General features: G+C 52.2%; 1 long non-coding RNA gene across 3 annotated transcripts in view; it reads right to left on the bottom strand.

Moving 5' to 3' along the window:
- The window catches only part of LOC123285111 (uncharacterized), a 14,363-nt gene extending 533 nt beyond the window's left edge, over positions 1-13,830 (bottom strand). Inside the window, exons 1-4 of one of the 3 annotated variants that reach the window (XR_011499785.1) lie at positions 12,753-13,830; positions 12,440-12,644; positions 605-11,117; positions 1-216 (exon numbers count right to left, since the gene is read on the bottom strand). The exon at positions 1-216 is cut by the window's left edge and continues 533 nt beyond it. This is a non-coding gene — a long non-coding RNA (uncharacterized lncRNA). Of the gene's footprint in view, positions 217-604; positions 12,645-12,752 lie in introns of all 3 variants that reach the window. The other 2 variants (XR_006526576.2, XR_011499784.1) reach the window with 2 other exon arrangements.
- Positions 13,831-18,568: the final 4,738 nt, after the last annotated feature.

Raw genomic sequence — 18,568 nt, 5'->3', positions numbered from 1 at the left:
AAAGCTCGCGGTGAGTCTGGCTCAGAATCAAGAATCGACTTCCCAGAGTCCTGCCTTGAAAACACAAATCCTGTGGGTCTCTAAGTCTGCTTAAGGAGATCAACAACCCTGTGTGTCCGAACGGTGTGTCCAGGATCCGGGGTGGAGTCGTGCCCATGACAAGTGTTGGCCGTGATGGTCATCACGATGAGCCAGAGGGAGCCGTCCTGGGATGTCCTGGAACACAAAATATGCAGAGTTATGTCTGTTTATTTGTGTTTATCTGAGTCTCCTAATAGGCTGTGAGCGGTCTCAGCTTCGCTGCGGCCTCAGCACCTGGCTGGAAGCCCACCACAGAGTGACACAGCACTCGAGAGGCATGATTACTCAGCCAAAGGCATGCAAAGCAAAAACGAGCTCCCCGAACAAGGCCTGGGGTTGACATCATGACGCTCCTTATCTTTTTCTTTGTCCTACAAGAACACACACACAGCATTCACGTACGTATATGAAAATGGCATGTGGCTAAAGTTAATGCACATGTCAATTCTAAAAGTTCTAATTGTTCCAATGATTCCAGGTAACAAACTAGCCCAAAACTTAGTGGTTTAAGGCAGCCACTCACGTATTTTCTTCACAAATCTGCAACTTGGACTGGGACCGCTTGTCCAAACTTTATTCAGAATTCCAAGGGGCACGTAGGTATGGTGACGGTAAAAACTAGACTATTGGTGGTGAACACGATCCAGTCTCTACAGAAACTGAAATATAATAACGGACACCTGAAATATACACAACATTAAAAGCCAACGTGACCCCCATAAAAATTTTTTTTTTAAGAAAAAGGAATTTCAAGATGGCGGCAGTGAGGCAATAAACCAAGAATGGGGCCCCCTTTCTGAGCACAAGTCCGACTGTACAGATTGTGAGCCCACGAAATCAGCCCTGTGAGACCTTTCATGAGGCCGTCACACAGACATCTACACGTGGCCTCTCCACGTGGCAGCATGGTGGCTGGGTTCCAAAGGTGAGCTTCTGGAAGGAGAGAGAGAAAACCCAGTGAAATCTGCATCACCTATAATCTCGTGTCCCCAGTCACATGGCATCACTTACGTGGTCTCTCTTCATCGAAAGCGTCCACAAATACGCATCCCATTTCAAGAAGTGGGAAGTAAGACTTCCTGTCCTGATGGGGAATGGCAAGGATGGAAGGGCATGCAGACCCAAATATCGCTGTGGTCATTCAGAAAGTCTAACCTGTTCCACCAACAACACGTGCCCCATAGCTGCAGAGCTGCCTTGAGCGTGTTCTAGCATCCTCATGCGATACCACGTGAAAATCATGTTCATTTATCCGGCAGGCTCTTAGGTAGCCTATGGGGTGTGGAAGATCTTATTCTAGGTACCCAGCATGCAAAGGTGAATAAGCCATTTTTTCTGTTATCAAGTAGCCGTTCGGTCTACGAAGGAATATTAAAAAGCTGATCTATCCCACACAGTATCATGTGCCCTACAAATGGTGAGCACCGAGTGCTGCAGGGGGAATCCCTGTGTCAGGGGGCTCAGAAACGTTTCTGAACCAATGAGGTAACGTGGAAGCCAGCTCTTGGAGAACACTTAGGACTTTCCAGGCAGAGAACGGGGAGGGATCCATTCCAGATGGCATGCCTGCATGATCAAAGACGCCAACGTTGGGGGAAAAAAAATCCTTGACCTGCACGAGTAGAGAAGAGTTTGGGAGGTGAGGGTGGGAAGGTAGCCGGGACCAGGTGGGGACGGCCATCGCATGGCTTACAAAGTAGAGTCGCCTTCTTTCTGAAGGCCCCAGAAAGACTTCAAGGTGGTTGGCCGCAGGCAAAGATTTGGTTGGGAAACATGGCTCTGAAGGCAAAATAAAGTATAGATTCACGGAGGGAAAGAAGAACGGGCAAAGATCTGGGATGCTCCCGCATCTCTCCAGAGAGAGAGACTCCGAGACCCTTAACGAGAGGCGTGGCTGGCAAGATGGCGGGAAGGGGATCATTTGCAGAGAATCGATGAGTATTTTTTGTCCAGATCAGGGTTATTTGTGAGCAAAGTACAGGATGCGAGACCGTAAGGACACACATGCTCTGTTCTCCATCTTTCCAGCTCTTCAGAACTTTTACAGAAAGTAAAGTCCCCACCATTTGTTACTCCCAGTTCTGGCTTTTCCAGAACTCCCCAAAGCTGTCGACCCGGGCTTGACGCAGGTCCTGGTTGGGATGCTGGCTGGTTAGAGCCGGGACAATGGTTGTTGGTTGGAAGATCCTTCTAGACCGCAGGATGGCCGTAAATCCTTTACCAGGGTGGATGGTTTCCCGTGACGCGCCCTGTGAGCAGAAAGGGTTTGCCATGAGTCCGCAGGAAACACAACCCTCTCTCATCACAACGGTCCCCCTCTGAGGTCTTCCTGGTTCAGGAGTACCAAGACCACACTCTACCCTCTGTGGTCATGGCCACTGGGCCGGAACCGAGGGCTCTAAGATCTGTCCCTTCCCAGCTTTGGAGACCCCCTTTCTCACCCAGGTCTCCTGGATCCCACAAAATTAACTTCAAACAAGACCAAATTCATGACAGCAAAGCGTCAACGTGGGCGGCGTCTTACCCAGGGCTGCTGTAAGAGAATACCATGGACTGGATGGCTTAGGAACTGCAGACATTTATTTCTCTCGGTTCTGGAGAGGCTGGAAGTTCGAGATCGACTCGCTGTCTGGGGGGAGCCCGCTTTCTGGTTCATCCACGGCCCTCTTGCTGCCGTGTCCTCACAGGGTGGAATGGAGTCTCTTTTGTAAGGACGCTAATCCCATTCATGGGGGCTCCCCGCTCATGACCTAATCACCTCCTAAAGACCCCAGTCCCTAATAACGTCACCCTGGGGGTTAGGACTCAACATATGGATTCTGAGGGGACACACACATGGCGGGCCAGAACACGGTGATTCATGCATGAGCTCCATCATTGTCCCTCTTGCGGACACATTTGTGGGTATTAGGCCAGTAGCTCACCCTAGATAAAGGTTACGCCACCGCACAGGTCTGCTCCCCACACTGAGAGGTTCGAGGCCTTTCAGAAGTGAACGGAGAACTAAGAAATGCAAAGTGCAATTCTTTTTGCAAATCCAGATTATCATCCAGACGGGCGGATGCTCAACACGCACCATGAGTGAGCTGCCTGGAGGCTCCTCCTCCTCGGTCCAGGTCTGGCCTTCTCGGGCTCCGGGTGCATTTGGATCTTGGTTGGATGTTATGAGGATCATTTGCCCAAGCGAGCACGATTAATTCCCACCCTGTATCAGCATGTTTTGCAGAGTGGCTTTGCGGCTTCTCCCGTTGACCGGTGGACTCCGTGTCTGCCCATTCTCTCTGCACCAGGGTTCGTGCGTGCTTTGGCCAATGGAATGCATCGGAACAGCAACATTTCTGAGCTTCCCGGTCTTGGAAACCTGCTTGGCCACTCCACGCACGAGGCCGAGCCGCGCTACTGAAACCCGAAGGGACACGTGGAGCCGAGACAAGCGGTCCCAGCGGAACCACCAAACCAGCTCCTCCGCCCCACCCACCCAGCAGCTCACGACTGACTCAGGAGTGAGTCCAGCCGACACCAGGGGAGCAACCCAGCTGACCTCAACCCAAACAGTCAAGACACAGCACGGTCAGTGCAATGGACGGTGATCGTCTTAAGACGGCAAGTTTGGGAACGGTGGGTCCCGCCGCAAAAGCTAGCGGCTGCAGACGCAATGAGGTGCTCAGGCGTCGTTCCTCTCCCTTCCAAGGTTGACCTTGCTGAGCATTTACCAAGATAGCAGTGCTCTTCTGGGCATGTTGGGGGAGTCAAAATACAGTTGTCCTCAAGGAGGAAAGGGAGGTATATGATATGTTCAGTTCATCATTGTGAACCATCTTTCTGGCTCTTATTGCCATATTTCATCATCTCCTGGAGGCCAACGTCAAATGGGCTGGGCTGTGCTTTATAGGATCTTCCCAGATGGGAGGAATATCCCCCTGGTTGGCCTGTGTTGGCCGTATCCATGCAGAAAAAAAAAAAATCCAAGAGGATCCAGTCAACAGTTGCTTGGACCCTAAGCCCCCCATGCCTCTTCTTCTCTTGCATCAACTCTTTAAATGTGGATGGTACACAAGGAGAACATTCCAAAGGAGCCAGGAAGTTCCAAACTCAACACGATAAAATTGCCCCTCCTGCACGGAGAACCACGCTCCTCCCGCTTCAGAGATGAGCAGGTTGACACCCTTTTGGGTGACAGCTGCGTTATTTCAAGATTCCAAAGGGAATTCAGATTTTTGAAATGTAACCGTTTTCAGTATGACTTTACAAATTGCGATTTTTGAAAAGGAACGTTGCATTTTGAAATAATTATGGCCTCGCAGAAAGTTGCCAGGACACAGGATCAGAGCCCAGAGCCCCTTTGACCTTTAGCCCGGCTTCTCCTCATGGGAACAATTTCCCTGACGGCTGCGGGACAACATCCAATCCAGAACGTCGACATTCCTACATTCCTGTCACTACAGAATTTATGCAACTGAAAATTTCACCCATTTGCTCGACTTGAAGTCAACACATTTCCCTCCTCTCCTGCGTGCGCAAAGCATTGCAGAGGGTTTACCATTTATCAGCCAACCCAGAAATAGTCATGGAATGCCAGCTCTACGCGAAACTCTGGGAGAAATTCTCGACCGACGTCTGCTATGTTCACAGTCCCGAAGCCTCCAGCTTGCCGGATTAATGAGCGCTTTCAGATTCATGCCAAAGGGTCTTCTTCTTGCTCCAAACCACGTAGGGTGGGACCCCTGTGCCCTATTTCCAGGAATGCTTGAGCCAGCAGAAGGGCTGACATTGTTTCCAATCACTTCTGGCCGCTAGGCCTGGTTTGTTTGTAGAGTCACAAACTCAGGATGGATGTGAAAGCATCAAAAGCATCAGATCGGCCCCGTCGACACCACCCCACACCCGGGAACATATGAAGAAAGGCATTAAAGAGGAAAGTCCCTGGAAAGGAGGAGGGGCCGGCCCAGGTGGCAGGGAGCGTGTGAGTGTATCAGGCATCATCCGAGCGCGGACAAGAGATGAAGGGAGCACAGCAAAGAGCCCCCGAGGTAAGCAGAGCTAAGAGACGCCATCCAAGGACGGGGAACCAGGGATGGGAACCCCTGGGCTGGTCCCTGGAGGTGTAGAGAGCTGAGCTGGAGCGGCCGCAGAGGCCTGTGCTCAAGTCAGGAGCGGTGGCTGCTTGTAGGAAGGGTGTCAGCAGCCTGAGGACCCCAGGAAGGGAGCAAGGGGTATGCATGGACTTCCTGTGGCCGCCATAACAAACCATTTCAAGCTGAGCTGCTTAGAATGACACGGATTCATCCTCTCCCATCCTGGAGCCCAGAGTCTGAGGTCAAGGGTCGCAGGGCTGCGCTCCCTCCGGAGGCTCCAGGGGAGGGTCCCTCCTGCCTCTTCCAGCGTCCGGGGCTCCAGGGTCCCTGGGCTGGTGGCCGCCTCCCTCCCGTCTCTGCCTCCGTCCTCACGGGGCTGCTCCTCTGCGTCTGCGTCTCCTCTTCTGTCTCTGAGGAGGACGCTGTCCTTGGATTCAGGGCCACCTCCTCCAGGAAGCCCTCCTCTCCAGCCTTGATTCAGGGCCGCCTCCTCCAGGAAGCCCTCCTCTCCATCCTTGATTCAGGGCCGCCTCCTCCAGGAAGCCCTCCTCTCCATCCTTGATTCAGGGCCGCCTCCTCCAGGATGAGCTCATCTTGAGATCCTTCACCAATTACATCTGCAAAGACCTTTTTCCAAACAAGGTCCCTTTCTGAGGTTCTGGTGGACAGGAATATTGGAAGCATGCTCTTCAACCCACAACAGGGCATGTTGCCCAGCCTCGCTTGCTCCCCAAGGTCAGCCAACACTGCCCAGAGGCCAGCAGGCTCCGGGAGGCTTCTGACACGATCCCTAACAGTTGACTCCCAGGACTGAAGGTTGGAGAAAGGATCCGGGGACCCAGGACACAGATTCAGCCCCAAAATTAAACACGCCGAGTCAGTGGTGGCTGGGACTCGTCAGCCTTGAAAGTTGTAGGACAGTAATGCAAAGCCCTCACCTGAGATTTTACTAAGCATCGTCGGACCAGAAAAATTCAACTCTTGCAAATGGATCACTCTAAAAAAAAAGCATTCTTTTCTTGTGCGGACTCACAGAACGTGGCAATTTTTTTTTGAAAGCCCGACTAAAACCTTTATCTTTTGAAAGGCTTCTCAAGTGCCTTGTGGAATGAATAGAGTAAGAGCAAGGGCATGAATAAATAAAACACGATTCCATGGGGGGGAAGACTGTTTCAAGTTATCCTCAAGAAGAGTGGAAACAAAGTGTAAAATCAATTCCCCCGGGGAGTATTTTCTTCCCATGTGGTTTCAGCGGCTGTGTGTTCAATTTTAAACAGGACTGGAATTAGACGTAAAAATTTGCAACTTTATTTCTCAGAGTCAGCATTTCCTTTGGTAGGAATCGTTCGTGCTGGTTTCTGTTACAAAATTGAGATTTTTTAAAAACAATGTAAACAAGAGTGTTTGCAACATTCTTTATTTCTGAAATACTGGATTTTCCTAATGTAAACAGAGTGCAGAGAGGGCAAGGGGAAAAAAAAAAAAACGAAAAGAAAAAAAAAAGCCTAGGGAGAACATTATTGTAGCCAAAAGTCAAAGGAAACTTTTTTTGCAGCTCGAACCGTAATTCTTTCCTGTTTCAACGCCACTGAGTGGAAATGATGACGAGGAAGAAAGATTTCATTGTTAGTGGAACGAACTGAAAAAAAAAAACAAAGGCCGGCGAGCGTGTTCATGTGCCTTTAATTTTATATCCGAGGCCACTTTGGGAATGGAAGGTTGTTGACTGACTTTTCGAGAGAGCCGGAGGCCAAAAGAATGAGGCCAAACCTCAGTGACGAGAGACCCGGATGACGGCTTGGCTGGGCCTGGGCTGCCTGTGAATCTGGGGGGGACGGGGGGTGGGACGGGACATAGTGGTCCCCTGATGGTGAATCCATGGGCTGAGTTAAGCCGCTGGCCCTCCCCAGCGTGGATGGGCCCCATGCCACCCGTTGAGCGCTGGAGTAGAAAAAGAAAGGTGGAGGAAAGAGGAAGTCGCTCTCTGTTTGAGCTGAGACGTCCGTCTTCTGCCCTCGGCCTTCGCAGCTGCCGGTTCTCCCATCTTTGGTCTTGGACCGAGTCCGCCACCCGCTCTCCTGGGTCTCCAGCTCGATGGGTGGCACTTTGCAGCCTCCATCACCCCATGAGGCAATCCCTAGAATACACCTCCTCTTGCACCTATCTCTAGGTATCCTATGGGCTCTGATTCTCCGGAGAACCTTGACGAATACGGAGGACGATGGCTAGAGAAGGTGACAGGGGTGGAAGACGATGGGCAGGAGGTTTTCCAAGATGACGTGGGTGGCGTCTGAGGTCACGTGAATAAAGTCGGGGCTGCGGCCTGGAACGGACGCTCCCCAAGACTCTCCAGAAGGAATCAGCCCTGCTGACCCCCTGGTTTCAGACTTCCAGTCTCTAGAAGCTTGAGCAAATCCATTGCTGTTGCCTTAAGACCCGCAGTCTATGGGACGTTGTGGTGGCAGCCGCGGGAGACCGGTCCGAGGAGGATCAGACGCCTTCTAATCGTCTTTCCCCGAAAGCAATTGTGAGTCTGTGCTGTTAGTGATAACGTCTCTGCACCCACCTGTTTCTCTTTCCCATCACGGTGCCTTCGGCGCGGGCGGGTGGGGAGACACGCGAGAGTCAGGGGCAGGAACGAGGAAGGCACGGCACGCTCGTTCTGGGTCCTTCTGCTGCACGGTTGGTCTGCCGTCTGTCAATCAAGTTTCCGAGTGGCAGGCGACGGAATAGCCTTCTGAATCGTTGTGCAAAAGGACAAGGAATTTGTTCAAAGAACCTTGGACCCTCGAGGAATCGCGCAAACGTTCTGGTGCGGGGCACAAGCATCAGAAGCGTTCAGACTCTTATAGGATCCCCTCGCCCAGGAGGTGGGCAGGAGCTGAGATTTGCTTCTCACCGACAGCTTATGGCAAAGGTGGTGGGGTGTCACCTCCGTGACCTCACTACGTAGGACTCAGTTTGGTTAGCAGACGCCCTCCGGTCTTCCTCTCCCTCTGGGTCGCTGGCTTGGACGAGGCAGCTCCCGTGAGGCAAGAGGCCGTGTTGCAGGAACCCACACGACACAGAATAACGGGTGACCCCCAGGAGCTGAGGGCTAGTTCCAGCCAGAAGCTGCACCCTCGGTCCTGCACCCGCAAGGAAGTGAATTCCCCCGACAACCTCAAGAAGTTGGAAGCCGATGGCAGAGTGACCTTGCCTGGAGTACTCAATGAACGTCTTCATGATGGCCCTAAAGTCATCAGGATTTGTAAAAGCATCATGGAGCCAAACTCCCACTCATGACTGGGCCATACAATCTCTTTTTCACTATTTCAGTTCAAATGGGAGGCTCCTCGGGTCTCCTGGGACAGGCGAATCTGTTTCAACCAGTTGACGACTTTAAAAATTCATATAAGCAAAGGGGACTTCCACTCAGTGGAAATGAAAACCACGCCCATATATGTCTTTGTTTTCTAACCACAGATTAGATCAAAAAAACACATGCAGTCAAGCCAGGATGAGTCATTCGGCATCTGGAAGACACTTGCACTCGGTAATTGCATAAAAATCGTGCATCCTTCATACTTTGTATCCGTCTTTGTAACGGATATAATGCAAGGAGAATGGCACACATCCGTTATGCTCCCTGAGAGCAAATTCTTGCAAATTCAAGGAGGTGGGGGGGGGGGGATTTCAGATTTTGTTTATTTAAAGTGATGACAGGACGACCTTTTTTCTTTCCGTTTGCAATTCTGCCTTGACGTGAACGCAGCAGGCGCAGGTCACCCAACAGGAGGGAAGACCAGTCAGTGGTGGTTCCCTCGAACACAGGAAAATGAGGATGGCAGAAGCCATCGCTGACTACTCCAGGCAGGTAACTGTGCCATCGTTAACATTTTCACACCCCCTCCCCCCTCCCTGTTCCTGACCAGGCTGAGACCCTCATCACCTGGGCTCCTGGGCTCCATCTTCCCAACCTTGCTACCCGAGGCGTGGTCCCCATGAACCAGCAGCATCCGCATCCCCTGGCTGCTCACTGGAGATGCCGAATCCCCGGCCCCACCTCCCAGATGACAGCCATCAGGGTCTGCCTTTGAACAAGCTCCGCTGGTGGTTCCTGAACTCAATAAAGGTTGGCCACCATGGGTTTCAACCCATTGGATCCCCTACTGACAAGCTGAGCGTTCCGAAACACGGGATCTGCATGGTTGTCCATGAAGGGTGCAGCATGCCACTCATAACCCTACACGTGTCCACCACTTCCCCCTCCCGGTTCCCTTGTCTCTGTCTCCCTTCTTCATTCTGCATCCCCAGCACTCCCTCTTCTGTCCTAATACGCTCACCTCTGACCCCCTGACCCCTTGGCTGACCTTTGCTCCCCATCACCTGAGACAGGGCGACACCTTCGGATTGTGTCCGACATGCTTTGGTCCCACTGAAGGGACCGGAACAAGCCACCCTGGCATAGGCCTCTTCTGTCTATGGATTATTTTCAGCTAACGGCCACTGAGAACCAGCAGATGCAGGAAACGCTCCAAGGACGGGGCAGAAGGGTCCTTTCTGTACAGGAAATTCACTTTTCCGGAGGAGAAATGTCCATCTGTCGAGACACCTGGAAAGAGCGGCCTCTTCACAACTCTTGTCCATGGAGAACGCAGGGGCCGGAGTCGGCGTCACAAACCCTACTAATTACACTCGTCCACCATACTTTCCTGGTCGCCTTCCCATAACTCGCCTCCCGTGCCCAGAAGCCCCAAACCCCTTTCCTTTGTTGTTATTTAGACCCAAGTTCGAACCACCTCTTTGGGTTCTCATCGCTGGGAGCTCCCGCGTGTTCCAGGCACGATGCACGTGTTCATAGACGCCTGGTTGCTCTTGTCTTGTTGATCCGTCTCTGGCCAGCCTCACTCAACGGGCCGCAGCTGGAGAACCTAAGATGGGCAGAGGAAGAGATTTTTTTCCTTCTCTACAATTCCATGGATGAATTTTTTATCCTCATCGATGTCACCTTCTTTCTGTATCTTGAGGGCTCCGATTAGTGACAGCCCCCCAGGCACCGAAAATAAGACCTCCGAGTGAGTGGATGCATCCATCAGGGACACGTTAGAGGCCTCTGCAATCAACGGTAAGCTGCGCCCGGGGTCAGCAGATGAGGGCCAGCCACCGACACCCGGCCCACTGCCTATTTTTGCACAGCCCATGAGCTATGCAAAGTGGTTTTCCACCTTTTTAAACAGTGGAAAACAAACTGCAAAGAACATTTCATGACGTGACAGGAATATCATACGCAATTCAAAGTCCGGAGTCCATAAGGAAAGTTTGAGCGGCACACAGACGCGCCTGTTCATTTTCCCCCCTGCCTAGGCCTGTGTGGGGGATCAGAACGGGCCACCCCAAAATGCGTCTCTTTGGGTTGGTAATTTTTAAGAACAAAAGACTTGGGGAAAAAAAAAAAAATCTTTGACCTTTCCCCTAACTGCCTAAACGAATTGAAGATACACAAGGCCTGTCCCAGGAAGGAGCTAATACCATGGATAACTCTAGGATAATATAAACGAGGTGCGGCAGATAAGGAGGAACCGAACAGGGGCCATTTAGTCAAAGTCCTCTCCATCAGTCATAGTCTTTACAAGACACGGTCAACATTTGCTTTTCCATCTCCCCGTAAATTGCCTTTCTCCCCTTTGAAGTCCCAAACCACCCCTCACCCCTCCAACATCCTCCTCTGTCTTTAGCTGAAGATGATTATTCAAGGTGGTGGCTTCCGCCATGTTGGCGACGTCCTCAGATTTCCTGGGTTTCTCCCGTGCGTACACGTGATTAAACTTGATTTCCGCCTGTGATTCTGTCTCCTGTCAATTTAATGCTCGGCCCAGCCAGAAAGACCCAGAAAAGGAGAGGAATAGTTCTGTCCAGGACCTGCAGGAGCACATCTTGTCATCTCGCTCGCTGAGATCCATGGGCAGCATTACAGGGAGTCTTTTCAATGGAAAAAAATAAATAAATAAACAGACGCTCAGAGAAGTCGAAAGCCTTTTATCGGATCCCCTGAAAGCCTTGGAGTTTGCTAAGTGAGGGAGCCATCAAGCTGTGTTTGTTATGTTAACGAGGAGACTTCGGCCTGGACCTCAGCCTGGGGGCTGGTCTCCAGGGGAACCAAACCCTGAGATAAGAGGGTTGGAAATTGCAGCCCCACCCCTGGCCTCGGGGAGGGGAGAGAGGCGGCAGATGGAGCGCCGTCACCCATGCTCCACCATTTATGCCTGTAAATGCCCATCCTGCATAGGTAATGGAACCCCCATAAAAACCCCAAAGGACGGGGTTCAGAGAGCTTCCGGGTTGGTGGAGATGCGGGGAGAGTGCCGCACCCAGAGACAGCAAGGGAGAGCCAGGCCCTCTCCCCACACCTTGCCTTGTGCATCTCTTCCATCTGGCTGCCCCTGAGTTGCATCCTTTTATAATAAACCGGTTCTCTGGGAAGGAAGAGGTTTCTCCGCGATCTGTGAGCCGCTCTAGCAAATCAACCGAACCCAAGGAGCGGGGCGCGGGAACCTCCCATCCCTAGTCGGTGGCTCAGAAGCACAGATGACAACGGGGACGTGCGATGGGCGTCTGAAGTCGGGGACAGGCTCGCGGGACCGAGCCCTTCCGCCTGTGGGATCTGTTCAACCAGCCGTCACCCGCTGCGGCCCGTCCACCTCCCCACGCATCCTCATCCCCGTTCTGAGCTCCCATTTTCCCAGCTTCTCGGTGCTGTGCCGGCTCGACCTATGACCCCTCCAGAGGCTGGCATTCCTGGAACCTCTGCGTCCACCTGGACGGCCGGCTGGAGGTGCCCGAGAGCTTGGGACCTGCTCTCAGACGGCCCTTAGCCGCTGGCTGACTGTAGGTTCTGCGGTCAGCGGGTCCGAATGGGTTCCCGGGGCGGACTCGACCCCCAGAGCTTTCGGATGCCAATCCTGAACTCCCAGTTGGCCAAACCTCAGAGTCTGCTTCTGGGAACCTGACCCCAGACGCGACCTCCCCTCCTCGCTCAGAGAACTCTGATTTTGGGGGGCGGGGACTCTGATTTTGGTGGGGGGGACTCTGATTTTGGGGGGGGACTCTGACTTTGGGGGGGGGATGTAAGCAGCCCTTGTCAGTCAGCCCCCCGTAGGGATAGATCTTCATGCCACGCTAACTGAGGCCCGTTTCCGTCGCCCAGGGAGGCAGCTCCCACACAGGGAGCATCGCCCGCCCGCCCCCATTTCAAATCCCCTTTTCCCCTCTTGCCCCTTAGAAGTCCCAAGAAAACAACCCACCGACGCCATTCTGAAAACACAAAAATCCACCTTCAAGTCATAAAACCAGTAAACGTTTCTCGGCTTCCTCTTTCCCTCCGAACTCGGTGTTAAAAATTACGTATTTCTTAGTATTTAGGGCGAATGGCTCTCTCTGAGGCTCGGAACAAACACCGGTGCTTCGGCGAGGTTGGTTGGCTTGACGACCGACTGACTGACCGACCGGCTGGAAAACAAACAAGGCAGGCGGTGAATTTACAAAAGAAGCAGGAGAAACACCCGCCGCCCAGAAAGCGTCCCCAGGATGTCCCCGGGCTTTGATGGCTCAGCTCACGGGTTTTTCCGCTGGCCTCCCTTCTGTTGTTTTCTTGCAGCGTCGCCATGGAGACGGGCTGCCCTTCTCTGAAACGGCTTCTCTCGCCGCAAAGAACGCGGTGCAAGACTGACTGCTCCGTTCGAGGCTTTTAAAAACAGCGAGGAACTGAAAAGTTTTAGAGCGGGCAGCAAATTTATATTCTGAGAGCGATTTGCCACGGCGCTGGATATTTTTGAAAGCGGGAACACGGAAGCAGACAGGAGCGTAACCAGAGAAAGGAAACCAGTGTGCGAGTCCAGCCGGGAGCCGGCCTCCAGGGTGGGGCAATTCCGTCTTTCTTTGGCCTTCGTGCCGTCCTGACCTCTCCGCCCACTGTTTTCCACAACACGAAAGTCGCACGTTCCTCAAATGGGTAAGACGTGCTTCCCATCTGAAGACTCCGGGGTCTTCACGCGTGCATGTCTCCAATCTAAAGAAGGTCAGGTACGGTCCAGAAACGTGGACACTGCGACATCAACAAACACCTCGCCGGTAATTTCGGTGCTTTTTCTCCTTTGCACAGAAGAGATTGTGTGCCTGATGCTTTTTTCAAGATGCAGGAAGAGAATATGCCTTTATTCTTCTCCTTCTTGACCCTCCATATGACTCCAGGGGCAAGGGGGCCAGGATGGCTCTGTCCGGTGGACACGAGCGTGGCCGCCATCACACATGGTATCCAGCGGGCGCCTCCATCACACATATGGTACCCACTGGGCACCTCCATCACACATGTGACACCAATGGGTGCCTCCATCACACATATGACACCTATTGGTGCCTCCATCACACATATGGTACCCACTGGGCACCTCCATCACACATGTGACACCAATGGGTGCCTCCATCACACATATGACACCTATTGGTGCCTCCATCACCCATATGGTACCCACTGGGCACCTCCATCACCCATATGACACCAATGGGTGCCTCCATCACACATATGGTACCCACTGGGCACCTCCATCACACATGTGACACCAATGGGTGCCTCCATCACACATATGACACCTATTGGTGCCTCCATCACCCATATGGTACCCACTGGGCACCTCCATCACCCATATGACACCACTGGGAGCCTCCATCGCACGTATGGTACTCACAGGGCACCTCCATCTGGGCCAGATCCCCTACAGAGATCCCAAGTCACGTAATTCTCACGAGGCCAAGAAGGAAAGCCTTCCTTCCCTCTCACATCTGGACAAATGTCCCCTTCACCCGTCTCTCTCTCCCTCTCTCAATTTGTCTCTGTCTGTCCTCTCTTTCCTTCCTATCTCCATCTTCTGCGTCTTTCCCCCCTCCTCCTGCTCTCTGTGCCTAGACTCCCACATCAAGCTCACTCCTCCTTCCATGCACACACACACACACGTGTGCACACCCATGCACGGGGACCACCTGCTGCTCACACATGGCCTCCAGCTAAGACTCCGGTCCCCCTGCACGGCTTTTTCCAAACCTCCAAACCTGGAGTAGATCCGAGCCCTTCAGAAATGCTTGCCCATCTACCTCCAAACAAATTCCAAAACCCCACTTACCCCTTGTGCATTTTGAAAACATCCATCTACGTGTCTTAACTGTGAATTAAAATACACTCATTATTTATACGACATAGAAAATCTCGAATATCTTATAAAATAGGAACCTGGACTGAATTTGAACACAAATGTCATAAAATTCTTCATTAGGAGGATCCTAACTACCTAACGGAAGAAAGAATGCAGAATCTGAAAAAAATTAAAAAAAAAAATAAAGGACAAGTTTTATCCATGGATTTTGTCCAGTGACTCTGGAAAAATTGGGTCATCTGGCCCAATATTGTAGCTCCGTTGAAAAGAGTCACTGTGTTAGCCTAGACTGCTCGGCTGGTTTTGGATACAGAACATCCCCAAATAGTCAAAACACCCCATTTTTCAAGCCCAGCTGAGTATCATCAGAAATACGGGTCAACCCTAATGTGCTGAGGGTCCCTGGAGTAGCCCCTCATGGAGACGTCCCCAAGCCGGGATTTCATTTTATTCTTTTATTCGGGGGAAAGGGGCTCATGGTATTGGGAGGTGGAATGGGTGTCCAGGATGAATCTCAACGTGGCCAACCTTCGATGATTTCAGGAATCATCAAGAGACTTTGCTCAAACGCAGACCCTGATTTGTTACCTCGGGGGCATCATCCTGGAGAGTGAGCATCTCCAATGAAAAGCCAGGGGATGCGGAGGCTGCGGGTCCATGGACCCCACCTTGGGGGTAGCAAGGTTGGGAAGACGGAGCCCGGGAGCCCAGGCGATGAGTGTCTGAAGCTGGTCAGGAGCAGGGAGGTTGGGAGGACGAGTTGGAAGGTTAATGAGGGCAGAATTCCCTACCTGGAGCAGCAGACCACGGCTCCAGCCAGCCTCATCTTTCCCATTTTCGAGTGAACCCTTCCCGATGGTCTCCTTCCCGTTGGCGGCCTACGCGTGGCTGTGTTCACGTCAAGACAGAATGGCAAACGGAAAGAAAAAAGGTCACCGTGTCTGATTGTCTTTATCATCACCAGAAACCCCAGATTAGCAGCCCCCTCTGCAAGCCGCGGTCGCCCAGGGGGTCTCAGGTGTGGACAACCTGGAAGTTGACCGTGGTGAGGTTGCCCACGGGACTGCTGGCCGTGGAACACCTCAGCCGGCCTGGGTGCAGACTCCGCCTGGGCAGACGTCCCACGCCATCCAGCTGCACCTACGGTTGACTTGTGGCAAGGCCGTGAGCTCCCTCAGGGCCAAACTTTGTCAGCTAGGTACCTGGCTCAGGTTGGGGGGGGGGGGCGGGGGCTCAGGTGTTACCTCCCAGATGAATCTACGAAGGAGTTGATGAGCTGTCATCCCTTGGGTGACACCCACTGATGGCACTCATGAGGATTTGTCTCCTCTGTGGCCCCTGCCAGCGCTTCCTCTCCCATCTCCGCAGCTCTGGCCCTCTTCTCTGAAGACTGATTTGCTCAGTAGCTATTTGTCCAGTGGGTGGGTGGGTGGGTGAGGCCGTCCCTCAAAGCCAGGCCCTTCAGAGGAGTAGCCAAAAGCAGCTGCCTGAGACTTTTCCGAGTCTTCCTCTGGGGTGTGGGTCCACTCCCCGACCCCTGCTCTCACATCAAAGCTTGCCTTTTCCAGACTCTTCTTCCCCCCTTGGGTGCTGCACCATGACCACAACTGACAGGCAAGGGAATTGATTGCAAACGTCTGTAGTAGACGCCTTTGGTTGCCTCCCCATCCTTCCACCCTTTGGTGACCAGACTCTGATTTTGCACAGGTGTCCGGGGCGCCATCTCTGACCGAGGAGGTAAGACCCCTGCATCTTGCAAAGCTTTCCCACCCCCATGGCGTCAGCTAAAATTCACACACGGGTAGAATGACAGCCGCAAAACTCTACGCTCTTGGGGAGACGGGAAGTCTTAACGGTGCCCTTGCAAAATGAGGGCCTCCCAGCCTCCATCTGTGGGCAAAGCTGAGCTCGACCCTCCACCTCTGAAGTCCACAGTGATGGACAGTGGTCCCCCATTGGGTCCGGCCAAGATGGTCCCAGCTTGACTTGGAACTCGGGTCTCTTAGAAACTGACGTAAGAATAAAGCAGAGGTACAGAAAGGACAAGAGAAGAACCCAGTCTTTCCACGTCCCTTCCATTTTAGGTGAATATAGAAAAGAATTGCACATTTTCACACACGCCCGGGCTAACTGACACTAATTACTGCCGAGACCATACAGTTCAGCCCCAACGTAAGATCCGTCTATTGCCAGAAACACATTTGGTATTTTACAAACAATCCTACAGTCAAGAGTTCCCCACAAAATCATGTAGCAAATCCCACCAGATTAACTCCCGCGTATAAAGTCCAGATATATAGGCGACTTTTAAAAATCCTGAATGATCTGTTCCGACTATCAGACGTGGTCCAGTTCACCTGGGCAATTGCTAAATCATTGCTTTTTTTGTTGTTGCCACATAAACACAATTGTGGCCAGCCCTGAGGGGCCCAGCGGTTAAGATTCAGCGCTCTCCCTGAGACCCAGGTTCATCTCCCGGGCAGGGAACCACACCGCCCATCTGCTGGTCGTCATACTGCGCCGGCTGCATGCGGCTGTGATGCTGAAAGCTGTGCCACCGGGATTTCCAATGCCAGCAGGGTCCCGCATGATGGACAGCTGTCAGCAGAGCTTCCAGACCAAGACAGACAGGGAAGAAGGAGCTGCCCACCCGCTTCCGAAAACGTTGGCCGTGAAAACCCTGTAAATAGCAGCAGAGCATCATCTGATAGACTGGGAGCGGGAGAGGATGGCACAGAAAGACTGAGCGTGGCTCTCCTCTGCTGTCCACACGGGCACTGGGGGTCAGAATCCACTCGACCACACAAACAACCGAAAAAACACTGTAATGCATTTAGATATTCATTAAATTAAAGGGCCCAGCACCAAGTCTAATGACCACAGTGCCTTTGAACTGATGTTGAGCATAAAGGATAGTTTCAGACATCTGCTCCTCTGGTACGGCGCTAGAAAAATAACGAAATATCTGTGGTCACGAGTGGTGACAAAACCACAGGGGATGTTAGTTCTGCTGTGGTTTGTGGCCCGCGTCCCCAAGGAAATGTCAAATTCAGAAGTAGGTGGAAGTAGACACGTAAATGGACGTAAAGTAGACGGGGTCTCCACGCACGGCAGCGCGACCAACAAGACCCCCAGTACCGCGGAATGGAAGGGAAAGGCTATTCGTCCTGCTCTTCCTGAAGCACCGTGGAAATCCCGCGCGAATGGCAGAAATGATTGACACGAAATTGCACGCTCAACCGCGCCCTCGCGCTTCCTTTTGAATCAGTCCCTCATCGAGCACAGACCTTATGTTTGGGGACGTTGGGTTCGACGGGATCCATCTGGTGAAAATAATAAGAATAAGACGATGTTTCATAGACTGAGCTATGGGGGGAAGTCTTTCTGGTTTGAATCTGATTCGATCTAAGACTTATTTCGCCCAGAGCAAGCCTGACTTACGGCCCCCCGAACATGCCTTGTACGCCTGCTTCAAACGTTTCCCCAAAGCCCAGGATGCCCTCTGGAAAGATAGGATGCATATCTCCCTTCCTCTGACACCGATACCAGCATTTCTTGGAAGATAAGCTTTTCTTCCTCGAGAACCAAGGTCAAGTCGACCTGCTGTGTACGTGCTAAACTCTGGCAGAACATCTTCTTCTGACTTCGGGGAAAAAAAAAAAAAAAAAAAATTGTGTTCCCGTCGCGCTTGATGTATGTTCTTTGTTCCGAAATGGTTTTATAAGCATGCAGTAAACCACGCTTTTTCGGAGCGCTTTCCTCCCCGTGGAAGAGAGCGCTTCTGGGCTGGCCGTGACATTAGCTCCTTAAATATCCCTCCATCTTTCTTATCTATAGATTGGTTATTGATTATTTGCATTGACACAACATTGGACGAAGGTGTCTATCAGACAGTGAGCGATTTGCTGTACCTTCCACGTAAAGCAAGCGCGTGATCTATTGGGAGCCGAGTGAGGAACGTGCCTCTGAGATTTTACACCCTTCCCACGCGCAGACCTGGACGTGCATTGCTCTTACAGCTCATCTGGAACCTGGGTTCTCCCGTTGCGTCAGAATCACAACTCCTGGAAAGGCTCGTGGAAGAAATTACCTGTAGGTCGTTCTATGCCGAAAATGATCGGGAGCGGCATTTGCAAACCTAGTCCGTGCATGTTCTTTAACTTATCCGCGTGACGACGTGTCATCAGGCAAGAGAGTCAACATCAAGGAGTTTGGGACCCTTGCATT

The sequence above is a fragment of the Equus asinus genome, chromosome X (assembly GCF_041296235.1).
Source record: "Equus asinus isolate D_3611 breed Donkey chromosome X, EquAss-T2T_v2, whole genome shotgun sequence".
In the NCBI taxonomy this organism is placed as follows: domain Eukaryota; kingdom Metazoa; phylum Chordata; class Mammalia; order Perissodactyla; family Equidae; genus Equus; species Equus asinus.
Note: the sequence above shows the minus strand (reverse complement) of the source record. Positions and strands in the feature narration are given on the sequence as shown.